This window comes from Lagenorhynchus albirostris, chromosome 4 (genome assembly GCF_949774975.1).
Source record: "Lagenorhynchus albirostris chromosome 4, mLagAlb1.1, whole genome shotgun sequence".
NCBI classification, from domain to species: domain Eukaryota; kingdom Metazoa; phylum Chordata; class Mammalia; order Artiodactyla; family Delphinidae; genus Lagenorhynchus; species Lagenorhynchus albirostris.
In genome coordinates, this window is record NC_083098.1 from 4867252 (window position 1) to 4882093 (window position 14842).

General features: G+C 34.2%; 1 protein-coding gene across 3 annotated transcripts in view; it reads right to left on the minus strand.

Annotated features, from left to right (window-relative positions):
- The window catches only part of FSTL5 (follistatin like 5), a 630648-nt gene that overhangs the window by 65584 nt on the left and 550222 nt on the right, over positions 1 to 14842 (minus strand). The window lies entirely within an intron of this gene.

Below are 14842 nucleotides of genomic sequence, written 5' to 3' on the forward strand. Positions count from 1 at the left end.
TGATTCTCACAATTTATTTGTAGTTAGAAAAACCACTGAGAAGAGAGATTTCTTGAACTATACATGAAATATATGTATAAAGATAAACACTTACTTATATAATGATAATGATAAACACTGATTCCAAATATGTCACTTGTTTTATGGTTTACGTCCGATCACTGATTATCATGTCTAATTCATTGATTTGTATACTTCAGTTAGTAACTCATGAGCTCAATTAGAATACTCTCTTTAATCTCTAATTCAAACCAAAACATTTATTTTTCAGGAGATATACCATCCACCATATATATTTAATAATCATAAAACAAAATCAACAAAATTTTCATGGTCAACACCACCTAAGCATTTCTTTCAATGAAAAGATAATACTGACAGCACATAAACCACATTTGTCTTTTAGTAACTAAAATGACTACCACAGTAACTCTTCTGAGGCAGCACAACCACAGTAGGTGTTTTTTCTTGCTTGCATAAAACTTGCAAAATAATGCAAAGCCCAGAACACTTTGGAATGAGAAGCTTAGTATGTAGCTTGCTGGGGTTTTTTTTCCCCCAAACTTCAGATCTAATTCCAGAGGACATGGAGAATCCACTCATTTTTAAGATCCAGTCCAGGGCTTCCCTGGTGGCGCAGTGGTTGAGAGTCCGCCTGCCGATGCAGGGGACACGGGTTCGTGCCCCGGTCCGGGAAGATCCCACATGCCGCGGAGCAGCTGGGCCCGTGAGCCATGGCCGCTGAGCCTGCGCGTCTGGAGCCTGTGCTCTGCAATGGGAGAGGCCCGTGTACCGCCAAAAAAAAAAAAAAAAAAAAAAAAAAATCCAGTCCAGAATTCCCAGGTTCACTAAAATATCAGGGATATATAACACCAGGGAATTGTAGTGTTCTCTGAACAGTACAAGTGTGACAGGCTTCCAGGACATAAGCAAAAAACCTCAAAACTAAACATCACGTGTATATTTCCGATAGTTCTGGGGAGTTTGAATGAACTGCATTTCATAGAATGCACCACAATAATACTAAGATGACCACCAGTGGTGTCCATGGCACTCGTCAGCAGGCAACACAAACCTGATGGCAGAAATCTGTCCTCAGCACATGCCCAGAACACAGTACAGGATTGTACCTTCATTCATCAATTCACTGAAACATTATTTTCTACACCATTTTTCTTCAGAAGTATTGGGTTGGTCAAAAGGTTCGTTCAGTTTTTTCCTCAAGATGCCTCTAGTAACGCTTAGTTGTCTTTAACTTCATTCAAAACAATTTTGTTAGATTGCACCGTGACAGCTGTCATATCAGTGTGCATTTAAAAAAAATTATCAAAATTGGCGAACTTGTGTGGAGCCATTTTAATATTGAAGATGGAAGAAAAAAAGCAACATTCTTGGTATATCATGCTTTATTATTTCAAGAAAGGTAAAAACGCAACCAAAAAAAAGATTTGTGCAGTGTATGGAGAAGGTGCTGTGACTGATCGAACGTGTCAAAAGTGGTTTGTGAAGTTTCATGCTGGAGATTTCTTGCTGGACGATGCTCCACAGGTAGGTAGACAAGTTGAAGTTGATAGTGATCAAATTGAGACAACTGAGAACAATCAACGTTATACCACTTGGGAGATAGCCGACATACTCAAAATATCCAAATCAAGTGTTAAAAATCATTTGCTCCAACTTGGTTATGTGAATCGCTTTGATATTTGGTTTCCATGTAAGTTAAGCAAAAAAAACCTTGATTGTATTTCCTCATGTGATTCTCTGCTGAAACGTAATGAAAACATTCCGTTTTTAAAACAATTTTGACTGGCAATGGAAAGTGGATACGGTACAATAATGTGGAATGCAAGAGATCTTGGGGCAAGTGAAATGAACCACCACCAACCACACCAAAGGCTGCTCTTCATCCAAAGAAGGTGATGTTGTATACATGGTGGTATTGGAAGGAAGTCCTCTATTATGAGCTCCTTCCGAAAAACCAAACAATTAATTGCAACAAGTACTGCTCCCAGTTAGACCAATTGAAAGCAGCACTCAATGAAAAGCATCCAGAATTAGTCAGCAGAAAATGCATAATCTTCCATCAGGATAACACAAGACCTGATGTTTCTTTGATGACCAGGCAAAAACTGTTACAGGTTGGCTGGGAAGTTCTGTTTCATCTGCCGTATTCACCAGGCACTGCACCTTTGGATTTTCATTTACTTCATTTTTACAAAATTCTCTTAAAAGATTTCAATTCCCTGGAAGACTGTAAAAGGCACCTACAACAGTTCTCTGCTCAAAAAGATAAAAAGTTCTGGGAAGATGGAATTATGAAGTTGCCTGAAAAATGGCAGAAGATAGTGGAACAAAAGGGTGAATACATTGTTCAATAAAGTTCTTGGTGAAAATGAAAAATGTTGTCTTTTATTTTTACTTAAAAACCAAAGGCACTTTTCGGCCAACCCAATATCTTGAACATCTTTGACAAGAACCTATTTCAGGAGACTCAAACTCTACCTAACATAAGTACTTGAGAGGCATGAAAAGGTGGGAAAAAGTGGGACCTAAGGTTGACGAAAGGATCTGAATATAGGAAAATTGTTTACAAATTCTTTGCCGTTGTGTAAAAGCTCCCAACAAAACCTGTCAAAATAACAGAAAGCGTGAGTAACCTGACACTAAACTGTCAGTCAAAAAACAGCTGAACCAGGAGAAATTTCCACCCCTTTGTTTGCTACAAAACTAGTCAACAGTAAAATAAATTGCTCTGCTGGGAATTATTTCCTATTTGTACGCTGTCCCTATAAGATGGCCCTGACCAGACTCACAATCATTTTTACAAAGCCATTAGAAGTTTCCTGACAGTCACCCTGAATTTTCTTTGCTTTGCTTCAGGCCATTATTGCTGATTATAGTCTATTAGGTCCCGTTTTACAATAGCACTCCTCTGTTTTCAGATTACATAGATTAGTATTTATTTCTGTGGATAGGAAGAGTAAGGGAATATTTTTCACATGCATTAGGCATTCAGTGATAAAAGGAAACTAAAATATATAAGAGATGCAAAAGAAGATTAAGATAATACGTACTGATGAGGAAAAGTGTCAGAAATTATATCAAAGAGTATCACTCAATCATTTTTATAGAAATGTATACTGCCTTTGAGAGTTAAAGGATTAATAGGATTTTAGAGCTAATGAAGATGAGTCAATAATAAAAAGACAATTCTAGCTCATAATTAGAATTTATCTATTTCCCTTTGGGTTACTTCCATATTTCATTATGCAGTTCCTATTTATGTATTATCTTCTTCCAAAATTTTAAAGGGATATAAGATGTATCATTAGTGATGATGGAAATTTTGATTTAGCAATTAAAATAGTGTTGATGCTTCCTGATTTGCTAAACACAAGTTATAGTTCGAGTAGATGGATATATATACTCATCTTCTATAGGACTTGGTCATTTTCATATATTGTATTGATGACCTATTAAAAACACTTTTCCCTTAAATCTCCAATTTCCCATCTTTCTTTCCTCCCTTTCTTCATAGTCTACCTCTGTGTCTTTCATGGTGAGGATGAATGAATTTGTCATAAGCACATCTGTTTACCTTGCATCCAACTCAACAAGTTTCTGTCCTTATGCCTTCCTTGCATCCTTCTCTCTGATCACGGTTTGTCCACTATCTTTTGCCTGAAGACAGAATCTGCCTACATTTTAATTATAACTTTAGCTATGTCTCCAGGTGTGTTGGAACATGCACATGCCCCTGTAATTTAAGTAAACATTATTTGGATTCACCTGCTTTCCCTTTCAATAATCCATCTAATTTTCTTTAGACTTTGAACAAGCTGTCAAGAACCTTAATTCCATTTCTTGACCTTTCACTCTAAATTGCTCATACTTCAAACTTGCTTTCCAGATCCTGTCTCTCCCAAAAGAGAGTTCTTGAAGAGTCACAAAGAGCTTTAGAATTTGCGATCATTGCTCTTCAGTTATTGCTGGGGAACATTAATGAACACTTACTATGTGAAAGATATCATGCAAAGCTCTGTTTGGAAATAAAAACATGAATTTGTGTGAATGCCTGCTCTCAAGTTGCTTATAATTTCTGCCATATTTAGCTGTTTCATACTCTTGATTCTTCCTGGAATGTTTTTTCATTCTTATAAGGCGAGGAGCAGCAAACCATGACCCCAGGCCAAATTCAGCACACTGCCTATTTTGGTAAATGGCCTAGGAACTAAGAACACTTTTTGGTATTTTTTAACAGTTGAAAAAAAATCAAAAGAAGAGTACTACGTTGTGATGTGTAAACATTATCTGGTATTCAGATTTCCATAAATAAAGGTTTATTGGAACACATCTACACCCATTCATTTAAATATTGTCTATCTCAATATCAAAAAAGCAAACAACTCAATTAAAAAGTGGGCAAAGGACCTGAATAGGCATTTTGAAAACACACAGATGGCCAACAGACACATGCAAAGATGCTCAACATCACTAATCATCAGGGAAGTGCAAATTAAAACTACAATGAGCCATCAAATTACACCTGCCAGAATGGCTACCTTCAAAAAGACAGCAAAAACAACTATTGGCTAGTATGTGGAAAAAAAGAGAACCCTCACGTGCCGCTGGTGGAATTGTAAGTTGATGCAGCCACTATGGAAAACCTTATGAAGCTTCCTCAGAAAATTAAAAATAGAACTACCATACAATCTAGGAATTCCACTTCTGGGTATTTTTCTGAAGGAAATAAAAATTATTTGAAAAGATATACCCACCCCTAGGTTCACTGCAGCACTAAGTGCAGAAATAAGTATACAACAAATCAGGTGACCTAAGATGTACACACCCAATTTGGGTACCACATTATGGGTTCACCCAAGGATAGTATACAGATGCTCCTAGATACAGAGTGAACTATTGCGAATGAATGTTGCGTTAAAGGTGGAGAGAGAGAGGGTTTGATGTTTGATAAATATGTAAACATATCATTAAATTTGAAAACTCCTAGACGTATTGTCGACCTGGTTCTCTCACTGATTGGGATCAGGTCATTAACTATTGAAAATAAATTGGTTTCAGTAGTTCTCATTGTTTAACTTTACTGCTTCTCTACCTATCAGGTACCTAAGACTGGCAGGAGAGTCCGCTTTCTTGGAAGTAATTGAGAATTGGGAGGAAAGAGAACTTTTGCAAAAAGGAAAAAATAATAAATAAACCTTACTCAAAATGTGTAACTGTATTCTTTGTTGTTCTCCAACAAATGGCCTGTTCTCCAGCTAGAGTGTTCTCATCAAAATCTTATTAAAAAACCAATGTTTTTCCACAGCAACTAAAGAACGCATCACACATTTTATTAATCAAATTCTTTTCAATCTACATTTGGTAGCCGTATTTCCAACACCTATATGGCTCATCCTAATTACTGTGGGTCTTACTAATTTTCTTGTCTGAATTTTTGTAGCATTTATATTTGGTGCCACATAATTTGGCCTTTAATCAGGTACTATCATCCCTGCCTAAAATGTTAGCCTTTGCTATTCCTGTATTTCTACATTTTACAGACATACTGGGGAAGGTACAATATTTCCTCAGTAAATACAAATTTAAATGTCGCTTATCATAGAAAAAAAAAGGAGAGGGGATCAAAAAGTGTGTATTTCTCAAACATGTTGTTAAACGCTATTCCATGTCATCCAGAATCATTGAGAAACCGAATTCTAGAACATCTTCAAAATATAGTCTGTGGATAGCTGCCTGTTGGCATATCGTTCCTTACCAAGCTGAGAATAGTACAGAAATGGAAAATAACCATTTAGAATCTTTTCAAACAATTTTCCATTGACATAATATCCATAAGCATGATCAGCGGACCCATCTCCTTTAATAGGGTTTAGACAAGCTTGGGTGTGTCAGGCGTGCCTGGAGGGTTCTTTTCCACAAATGTTTTAAGAAGCTCTGATTTTGAGCTTTCTTTTCTTTTCTAGCTCTCTCTTTCTCTTTTAAATAGCTTTAAAATACATATATACCCAAAACTGTTGCAATCTGAGTCTACTGAGATAAATAGAAAAGTGAATGAAACACCTGACAAAATAGTGTTCACTTTAATAAATGCAATGTTCAGTTTATCATGAATCAAAGAAATGAAACAAGGGTTCTTTGTACTGAACTGGAATGTTTAGATTACGATTTCCAGGATTTTTTTTTATAATCATGTATATATATATATATATATATGTATATATATATAAGGTTGAGCTATTTGTGAATACACTAGATATAATGCATTCTTTTAATCTTGCTTTGCAATATAAAAAAACCCTAGATCTTACAATAGCATGTTAAACAATTTAATATCCATGGTTATCTCCCTTATTGGACCATTTTTTTTAAAGGCAATGAGGTTAAATCACTTTCGTCAATTTTTAGTTGAGATCACTGCTTATAACCCAAGTGAGACAACTGCTTATTTCTACAGTTAGATATATTCAATTTATCTAATTCTAGTTCCCATTTTATTTATGAAAATGTCATAAACAATCTAGTTCGTATTAGTCAAAGCATAGGTAGTCATGGCAATTTAGGGGCTGATTTGCCTTAATTTGGCCTATATAAGAAAACTGTCAGACAGTATGATTTTTGATTCTAGGATATCAATGGTACAAAGACCACAGTAAAGAAATTTTCTTCATTTCTTTTAACATAAGGAGAATGCATTTATGTCCTCCAGTGTTATAACAAAAATGGAGCAGATAACACTATACAATCATATACTGAGGACTGATTTCTCTTTAGCCGCAAATTATTAGAAAGATTAAAAACACAGGCTTTGAGGTCAACCAGAATTAGATGTAATCCAGTTTTACACTCATATTAGCCATGTAAATACTCCTTTTAAGCTTTGTTTATGTCACTGGTACAATATCACCAATCACATAGGATTATTATGTTTGTTAAATGAAATCATGTTTGAAAAGGTCAAATGATCAATAAATGTTACCTGTTATTTTCCTATAGAAAATTCACTATGGGATATATTTCATGAAAACTATAATAGTCTACACATTTTTCATCAAATATTTTTTTTTCAATTTCCCAAAATGTTTTAGAGGAAGTTCACTGTGTATATTTAAGAATTTCAAAGAGTTACTTTAAATACAGAATGATGGTTGCATATGTGGTCAGGAGAACTTATTTTTCCCTTTATCACTTGGCAGTTCTGTGATATTGAGCTAATTATTTGTCTTTTCTCATTTCCTTATCTAGAAACTGAGAGGATTAAATTAGAACTTGTCCATGGTTTCAATAAAAGAAAAAAACAAAAACAGAAAGCAAAGCTATCTGAATTACTTCTACTCTGCTTAAACAGAAAATATATTACCAGTTTATAGAAATATTATATTAAGTCCACCCATGTTGTTGCAAATGGCATGATTTCATTCTTTTTTATGACTAATATTCCATCATAAAAAAATATATAAATATACCACATCTTCTTTATCCATTTATCTGTTGATGGGCAATTGGGCTGCTTCCATATCTTAACTATTGTAGATAATGCTACAATGAGCACAGAGGTTCATGTATCTTTTCAAATTAGTGTTTTCATGTTCTTTGGATAAATATCCAGAAGTGGAATTGCTGGATCATACGGTAGTTCCATTTTTAATTTTTTGAGGAGCTTCTATACCGATTTCCACAGTGGCTGCAGCAATTTACATTCCCACCAACAGTGTAGGAAGGTTCCCTTTTCTCCATATTCCCACCAGCATTTGTTATTTGTAGACATTTTAATGATGGCCATCTTGAGAGGTGTGAGGTGAATAACCAATTTAAAAGTAAATAAATTTGCAGAGTGTTAAATTTCAAATGTCTGCAAAACATGAGAGAAGAAAGAACTCTAGATCTTTCGTCAGTGCAGGACTGAATGATTTGTGTGTCGATTCTCCTGGTTCTTGTAAATGAGCCAGAATACTGGCTGGGGGTTGGTCCAGGTGTCAGTGGGCACTGATAATCCAGGGGCAGGGACTTAATGACTTTTGGAAAAGGCATAAACTTGAATAATGGTGAGACAAGTTAAATATCAAGACCATAGGTTTCACATTAGGTCCAAGAACAAGTAAATAGAGTCTGGCAAAATGTCCTTTGAATTGAAAGCTAACATTAAGCACTAAAGAAATTAGACAAATATGGGGAATATCAGGAAACGTAAATTATATGGACCCGCAAGGTTCAGGAAGGATCAACTCAATTAAATGGCAGTTTAGATAGTTGGAATTAAAGAATTAGTTGTGTTTAATTTCATTTCCCAACGTGCTGAAGATTTGATTTGTATAGGAGCAATGGTGCTCCTTCCTAACTTTATTTAACAAAGCACAATTGGTAAGTTGGTTAGATAGGGTGAAAACTTATTATTAAAAAATTCTTTTCTTACCAGATAGCACATGAAGTTAAATGACCACACAAGAAAAAAAAAAAGAATGGACTTTAGTATGTAAACCTCTCCTTAAAATGTTGAAAAGCTCATCAAAATTATGACATCACTATGAAAACTGATGGATATCATGGAAAGATAGAGGTTACTTCTTTCAAATATGTTCTGTACTCTAGTTTCCTTAAGTAACAATAAAGAATATTTGCTTAAATGGTCCTTTCCAGCTACTGATTAATAGTCAAAATTAAGAGGACTACTTTAAGAAGACTGTTTGGATTAATTTACCTTGACACTTCTTCAATTGGAGCATCAAGGTAAACTAGTCCAAATAGATTCATTTAAAATGAGTCATGTACCACAATATTCATTGCAGCTCTGTTTACAATAGCCAGGACATGGACACAACCTAAGTGTCCATCAACAGATGAATGGATAAAGAAGATGTGGCACATATATACAATGGAATATTATTCAGACATAAAAAGAAACGAAATTGAGTAATCTGTAGTGAGGTGGATGGACCTAGAGTCTGTCATACAGAGTGAAGTAAGTCAGAAAGAGAAAAACAAATACTGTATGCTAACACATATATATGGAATCTAAAAAAGAAAATGGTCATGAAGAACCTATGGGCAGGATGGGAATAAAGACGCAGACGTAGAGAATGGACTTGAGGACATGGAGAAGGGGAAAGGGAAGCTGGGACGAAGTGAGAGAGGGGCATGGACATATATACACTACCAAATGTAAAATAGATAGCTAGTGGGAAGCAGCCACATAGCACAGGGAGATCGGCTTGGTGTTTTGTGGCCACCTAGAGGGGTGGGAGGGAGACGCAAAAGGGAGGAGATATGGGGATATATGTATATGTAGAGCTGATTCACTGTGTTATAAAGCAGAAACTAACACCCCATTGTAAAGCAATTCTACTCCAATGAAGATGTTAAAAAATAATAAAATAAATACTGCAAAAAAAATAAATAAATAAAATGTATTTTAAAAGGAAGCAATTTTGTTTTGATAGATTTCACTTCTCTATGTTCTGATCATATTACCAAAGAAAATACAGATTTTGAAATAAATAATACCTATGAGATAGATTATCAGGCAGGCAGAGAAATTACTTCTACAAGATAGGATTGAAGTAAAAACTTGAAGTTTAGTTTGGGGGGACCATAAGCCACATTAACAAACTGTCATTAAACCTTTAAAGGACTTTCATGTAGATTCTATTCCTTGATTCTTTGAAATTCTTATATTAAAATAAAGTAAATTAAATGATTTCTTACTGGTATATATCTGTAGGACACAAAGGAAACAAAGATAAACTTTTAAGGAAAAGGGTCAAACAATCTGAATGACATGGAATATCAGAAACTTTAAGTTCCCCTTTCTTTCTTTAAATGCATGAGTTTTGATAATGCACATTTTACAGATTTCTCTTTTTGGGGACATTAGTTGAGGACCAAGAGAGGTTTTATTAATTGCCTTTCTAAGAATACATTATGTAATCTCTTGCTCTGAATGGCTTATTCTGTCTTGTAACTGTTTTAAAAATGTTGACGTACAAGCATGAATTGAGGGAATTTTATGATTGTTGCATTCTCTATATTTGTTCAATAGAGTGTAACATCACTTAGGAATTGAACTTTTTTGTATGCAACATAATCTCACAATGCAGATGGCAAAGTGTCATTTTGATGGAGTTCTGCATCTCCCCATATTGTCCGGCAGAGGGCGCCTTATGTGGAAGGCAGGCTTAGTCGTTTTTTCAAGATTATTATGGACTGAAAAACATTCTGAAATGTGGTAGATTTATCTTCAAAAATTATAAGGCTCCAGAGAGGATAATTATACGCATGTGTACTTTTAAACTGTATTGTAATTCACACATTAATTTGTTCCACATAGGAACACCGACACTGAGAATCATTACACTTTTTCAGGTCAACATTCTTTAAAAATTATTTTAGCTTGCTTTACGACATTAACTAGTTAATTATTATTATTGAAAATGACCTTATATTCTCTTTATTAAAGGTATGAAGTGAGCGGATTCTGGCCAAATAATTTATACACATAGGTATTTTGCTGTGTTTGTATCAATTAATATAAAAACCATAAAATACACCCATTTTGAAATCATATCTTGTAAACCTTTAGAAATAAATGTTACATAAAAATAATTTACTCCTGTGCCTATCTTCTTTATAGGTAAGAAGACAGACCAAATTTACATTTTCTTTGTCCTTTTTCTTTAAAACTATATCTTTATTTATTATATTGCCTGCAGAATTACATTTTCTCTTGTCTCTTTTCACTGACAAATCTGATAGGGGTTCTGCCACACTATCCAGCTCAGAAATATTCTTGAGTAATAAAGTGAAGACAATATTGAATAAGAATTCACCAAAACTGCCTCTGTGACTTAGTTCAATGTAAATCCTTTATGTATGCAGATTATATAATCTGCTATGCTATTTTTCGTTTGCATCTTTCAGCTTTCTAAATAATTTCAAAAGTAAACTATCAGACATAAGATGGTATTTTGCAAAATTATATTCACAAATAACTATGCTGAAAGTTATATATTAAAGAGTGACTTTTTAAATGAAAATGATACTAGTATGTGGATTTTTAAATATGAGAAAAAAGGAGTTTTAATGGGCAAAAATTAGCAGCTTAAATAGTAATGGGATGAACAATAATTCTGAGGTTTAAGTTTTGTTTTCCTTGGGATTTTTATTATATAGTTGTATTTTAAATATAGATTTAAGAAATTTCGAAAACATATGAAAACATATGACATCATCATATATGGAGAAATGCAAAACTGTCATTGTAAACGTTTAGCAATATTTTCAAAAAAAATTTAGTGATTCAAACATTTAATAAAATAAAATAAAGCCATTAATTTACTGTATTGTTTTCCTTCCTGCACAGCCTCTCACATTATTCAAACTGAGATTAATGACCTACTAAATACGAAAAAGATATTAAAGAAATGACAAGCCTTCAGTATGAAATTACAATTTTGACAACTATTGTTGAAATATAAAATGTAAGCAATGAGAAATCAAGCAAGAGATCAGTTAAATAGAAATTTTAAGAAAGAAAAGGAAAAGAAAAATAAGGATTAAGGTTTAAATAAATCATTAAAATCATCAATCTAATCCTCAATATGATAATTACAATTAATCTTGTTACAGTAACTTTTCAACATATTTAGAGAGAAGAAAATTTGGAAATTATCATCCTTCAGAGAGGAACATCACTAGAAAATACCTAATGTTGATAATTCAAGAAATACCATTCCTGAGCATATTACTTAAAGTGATTAAATGTAATTGGTTGCATGAAGTCAGACTGGGGATAGTAAGGTACAGAGTAAGAAACTACTACTTCTGTATTATTTTATTTTTACCATATGCCAATCTATTACCTTGAATAAGTCAACAGGTACTTTTTTTGTGAATAAAACTCAATCTTAGACCAGAAACTGTAGTTTAAGAGCCACAGAAACTAGATTTATGTGATTTTTGTAAGTCGCAAGTAAAATGGTGTTATGTTTAAAGATATTTGTATGAATAATTTTTATGTTAAACTCTTCAATTTTACCCTTAAGAAGTTTCTATTGAAATTCCAAATTACTATAAGTACATTTCTTTCTCAAGTACAGAAAATGTGCTCCTAGGTGTGTGTAGTGAATCCTTATATTTCACATAAAAAATGTGATGGCAAGAGACAGTTTGAGAGACATACATAATTCTGGTCACATTTACCAAATAACTCGGCTGGCTCTTATTAATAATCTCTTAAAAACCTAATATGCTTTCTTAGATAAGATTACTTGATCCAATTAATACGCTATACAACTCCATTAAGATGCTGTTGCATGATTTACACGCTCCCCGCGGCTCTCCCCCTAACGTCAGCCTTGCCTACTTCAAGCGTAACAGAAGCGCAATGTGAGAATTTCAGAAGAGTGTGATTTTTAATGAAAGATTACAAGGCCCCTTTAAATCCAGGGCTTCAAAGACCAATTTCATAAATTTATTTCTTTTAAAATCAACAGCATAATCTTCTAAGGAATAGTTAGAGGTAGTTTGCATTACTCTCTTTAGGCAGCTCTTTGCAGGATATCATTGTAAGTGCAAAGGAAGCTCTTTGCAGGATATCATTGTAATGAAAGCTTAAATTTTTATCATTCTAGAACTCTTTGTAAGTTAAGCCATGTTTGAATAGAGACCCACTGAGAAAAGAATAAGTGGGGAAAAATTTCGATTACCTTTCTGAAATATACAGTGGTACTGAATTCAAAAGGTTACTTGATGGCTTCATGGAGACATGAATTGCCTGCATCATATAAAGCGGCTGGTGTTTTAACAATTATTTTTCTGTACAGAGTTTGGAGAAGTAGTAACTGGATTAGACACAGAAGGAGATGCTGAAAAGGGGGTTTGGAAGTATTACCAAGGAAATGGATAAATGCCCTGAAGGCTGCACTGCTTGAGAAGAGGGGAACGCCAGCAGAGAGAGAAGTGTGGACACAGCAGAGAGAGCTGTTTCCCCATTTCTAATCTCAGTTTCAATTTCTTGATACCTGAGTATTCTGCACACTATGGACACAACCTGTTCCTATGTAAAACCTCCATTCTAATAGAGTACCAATCATATTCATTTATAAAGTCTAGGTAATTTTCTTATGTGGAAATTCCAAGCCTAGAAAATAGACATTTTAGAGATGATTCACATCAGATTTCTGCAGAAACTATGATCCTCTGGAGTTAGTATCATTTAAGTTGCATTAAAGCCAGTAACAGAATCTTTGCATCCTAAAATATAAGACCCGTGCATGTGGGGCTTCCCTGGTGCTCCCGTGGTTAAGACTCTGTGCTCTCACTGCCATGGGCCCAAGCTTGATCCCTGGCTGGGGCACTAAAATCCCACAAGCCATGCAACATTGCCCCCCAACCAAAATACACACACACACCCCTGTATACTTAAGACCCACGCATGATAAGATTTGTGTGATTTTTCTTTCAAGCTCTTCTAGTCCCCACGAAAGAATAAATAATACGATGGTATGTATGGAGAACAGCAGCTGGATCTTAATAAGCGAACAGAGAAAGAAGTGAAGTAAAAAAGCATTAAAGATTAAGGGTTGTGGATAAGGTTGACAAAATAGTTGAAAACCAGAAGAGTGAAACAGTTGGTAATCTTGCAAAAGCCTAATAATTGAAACATTTTTCCAAACCCACTTCAGTTTGAGTTCTGAAGTTATAAGTCTGGGATAGAATCCTATTTGCTTGAAGTACACACTTACTGTAGTTGACAAGATGAAATCATGTATACAACTAGGATAAATATAGCAAGAATCCTGTCTAGTTAGGCTGCATCACAAAAAAAGGAAAAAAGATAGATGAAAGTATAAATAAAAGCATGTTCTATGAATCTTCAACCAACTCACTACCAAAAGCTGAAACCTGATGTAATCTGACATTGCACCAAAATTGAATTTTTATTTAGAGCAAGCAAACAGCAACTTCTGAGAGATTTGATCAAAGATTCTGTATTCTAAATATTTCAGTTTTTATCTAAACTTTACTAGCCAATGGGTTGTATTGGGAATTGCAATTCTCTTAATATCAACAGTGACTTTGAAACATATTATTTTTATGTTTAATCCTTTTTTGTGGGGAAAAAATGATTCGAAAAGACTCATTTCCACTACTCACAATCAAGTGATTTATCTTCTAAAATCCAGAAGAACTAGCTTTCTTTTTTCTATAATAGAACTCCAAACTATCTTAGACTGGGCATTTGAACAGTATATTTTGACCGTGTGATCTTGAAGTAATAGACCCATGAGGTTATGTTTACCCTGAAACAATTCAGTGATCAATTATTCTATGAAACATTTTTTACAAGAAGAATACTGTTTTGTGGGAATTGTAAAGTAAGGAGAGGGGAGGAGGGAATTAGATGTATACATCTTTAAACTCAGGCAATGCATAAAAGAATGACTAGCCTAAGGCTCTAAGCAATGGAGTTTTCCTTAAATTCATTTCACAAATGTTACTCGACTACCTGCCATGTGTAAGTACATTGGGAATAAAAACGCTGATCAAAGTCTTGACTAATAGAGGTATAGTAAGATGTGGTGGGTTGTTTCCTACGTCAGCTTGGCTATGACTAGGCTATGTCGCTCAGTTGTTGGTCAAGAACTAGTCTGACAGAGAATGGATAAACAAGAAGGTCCTACTGTAAAGCACAGGGAACTATATTCAGAGTCCTGTGATAAACCATAATGGAAAAGAATATGAAAAAGAATATATATATATATGTATAACTGAATCACTTTGCTGTACATCAGAAATTAATACAACATTGTAAATCAACTATACT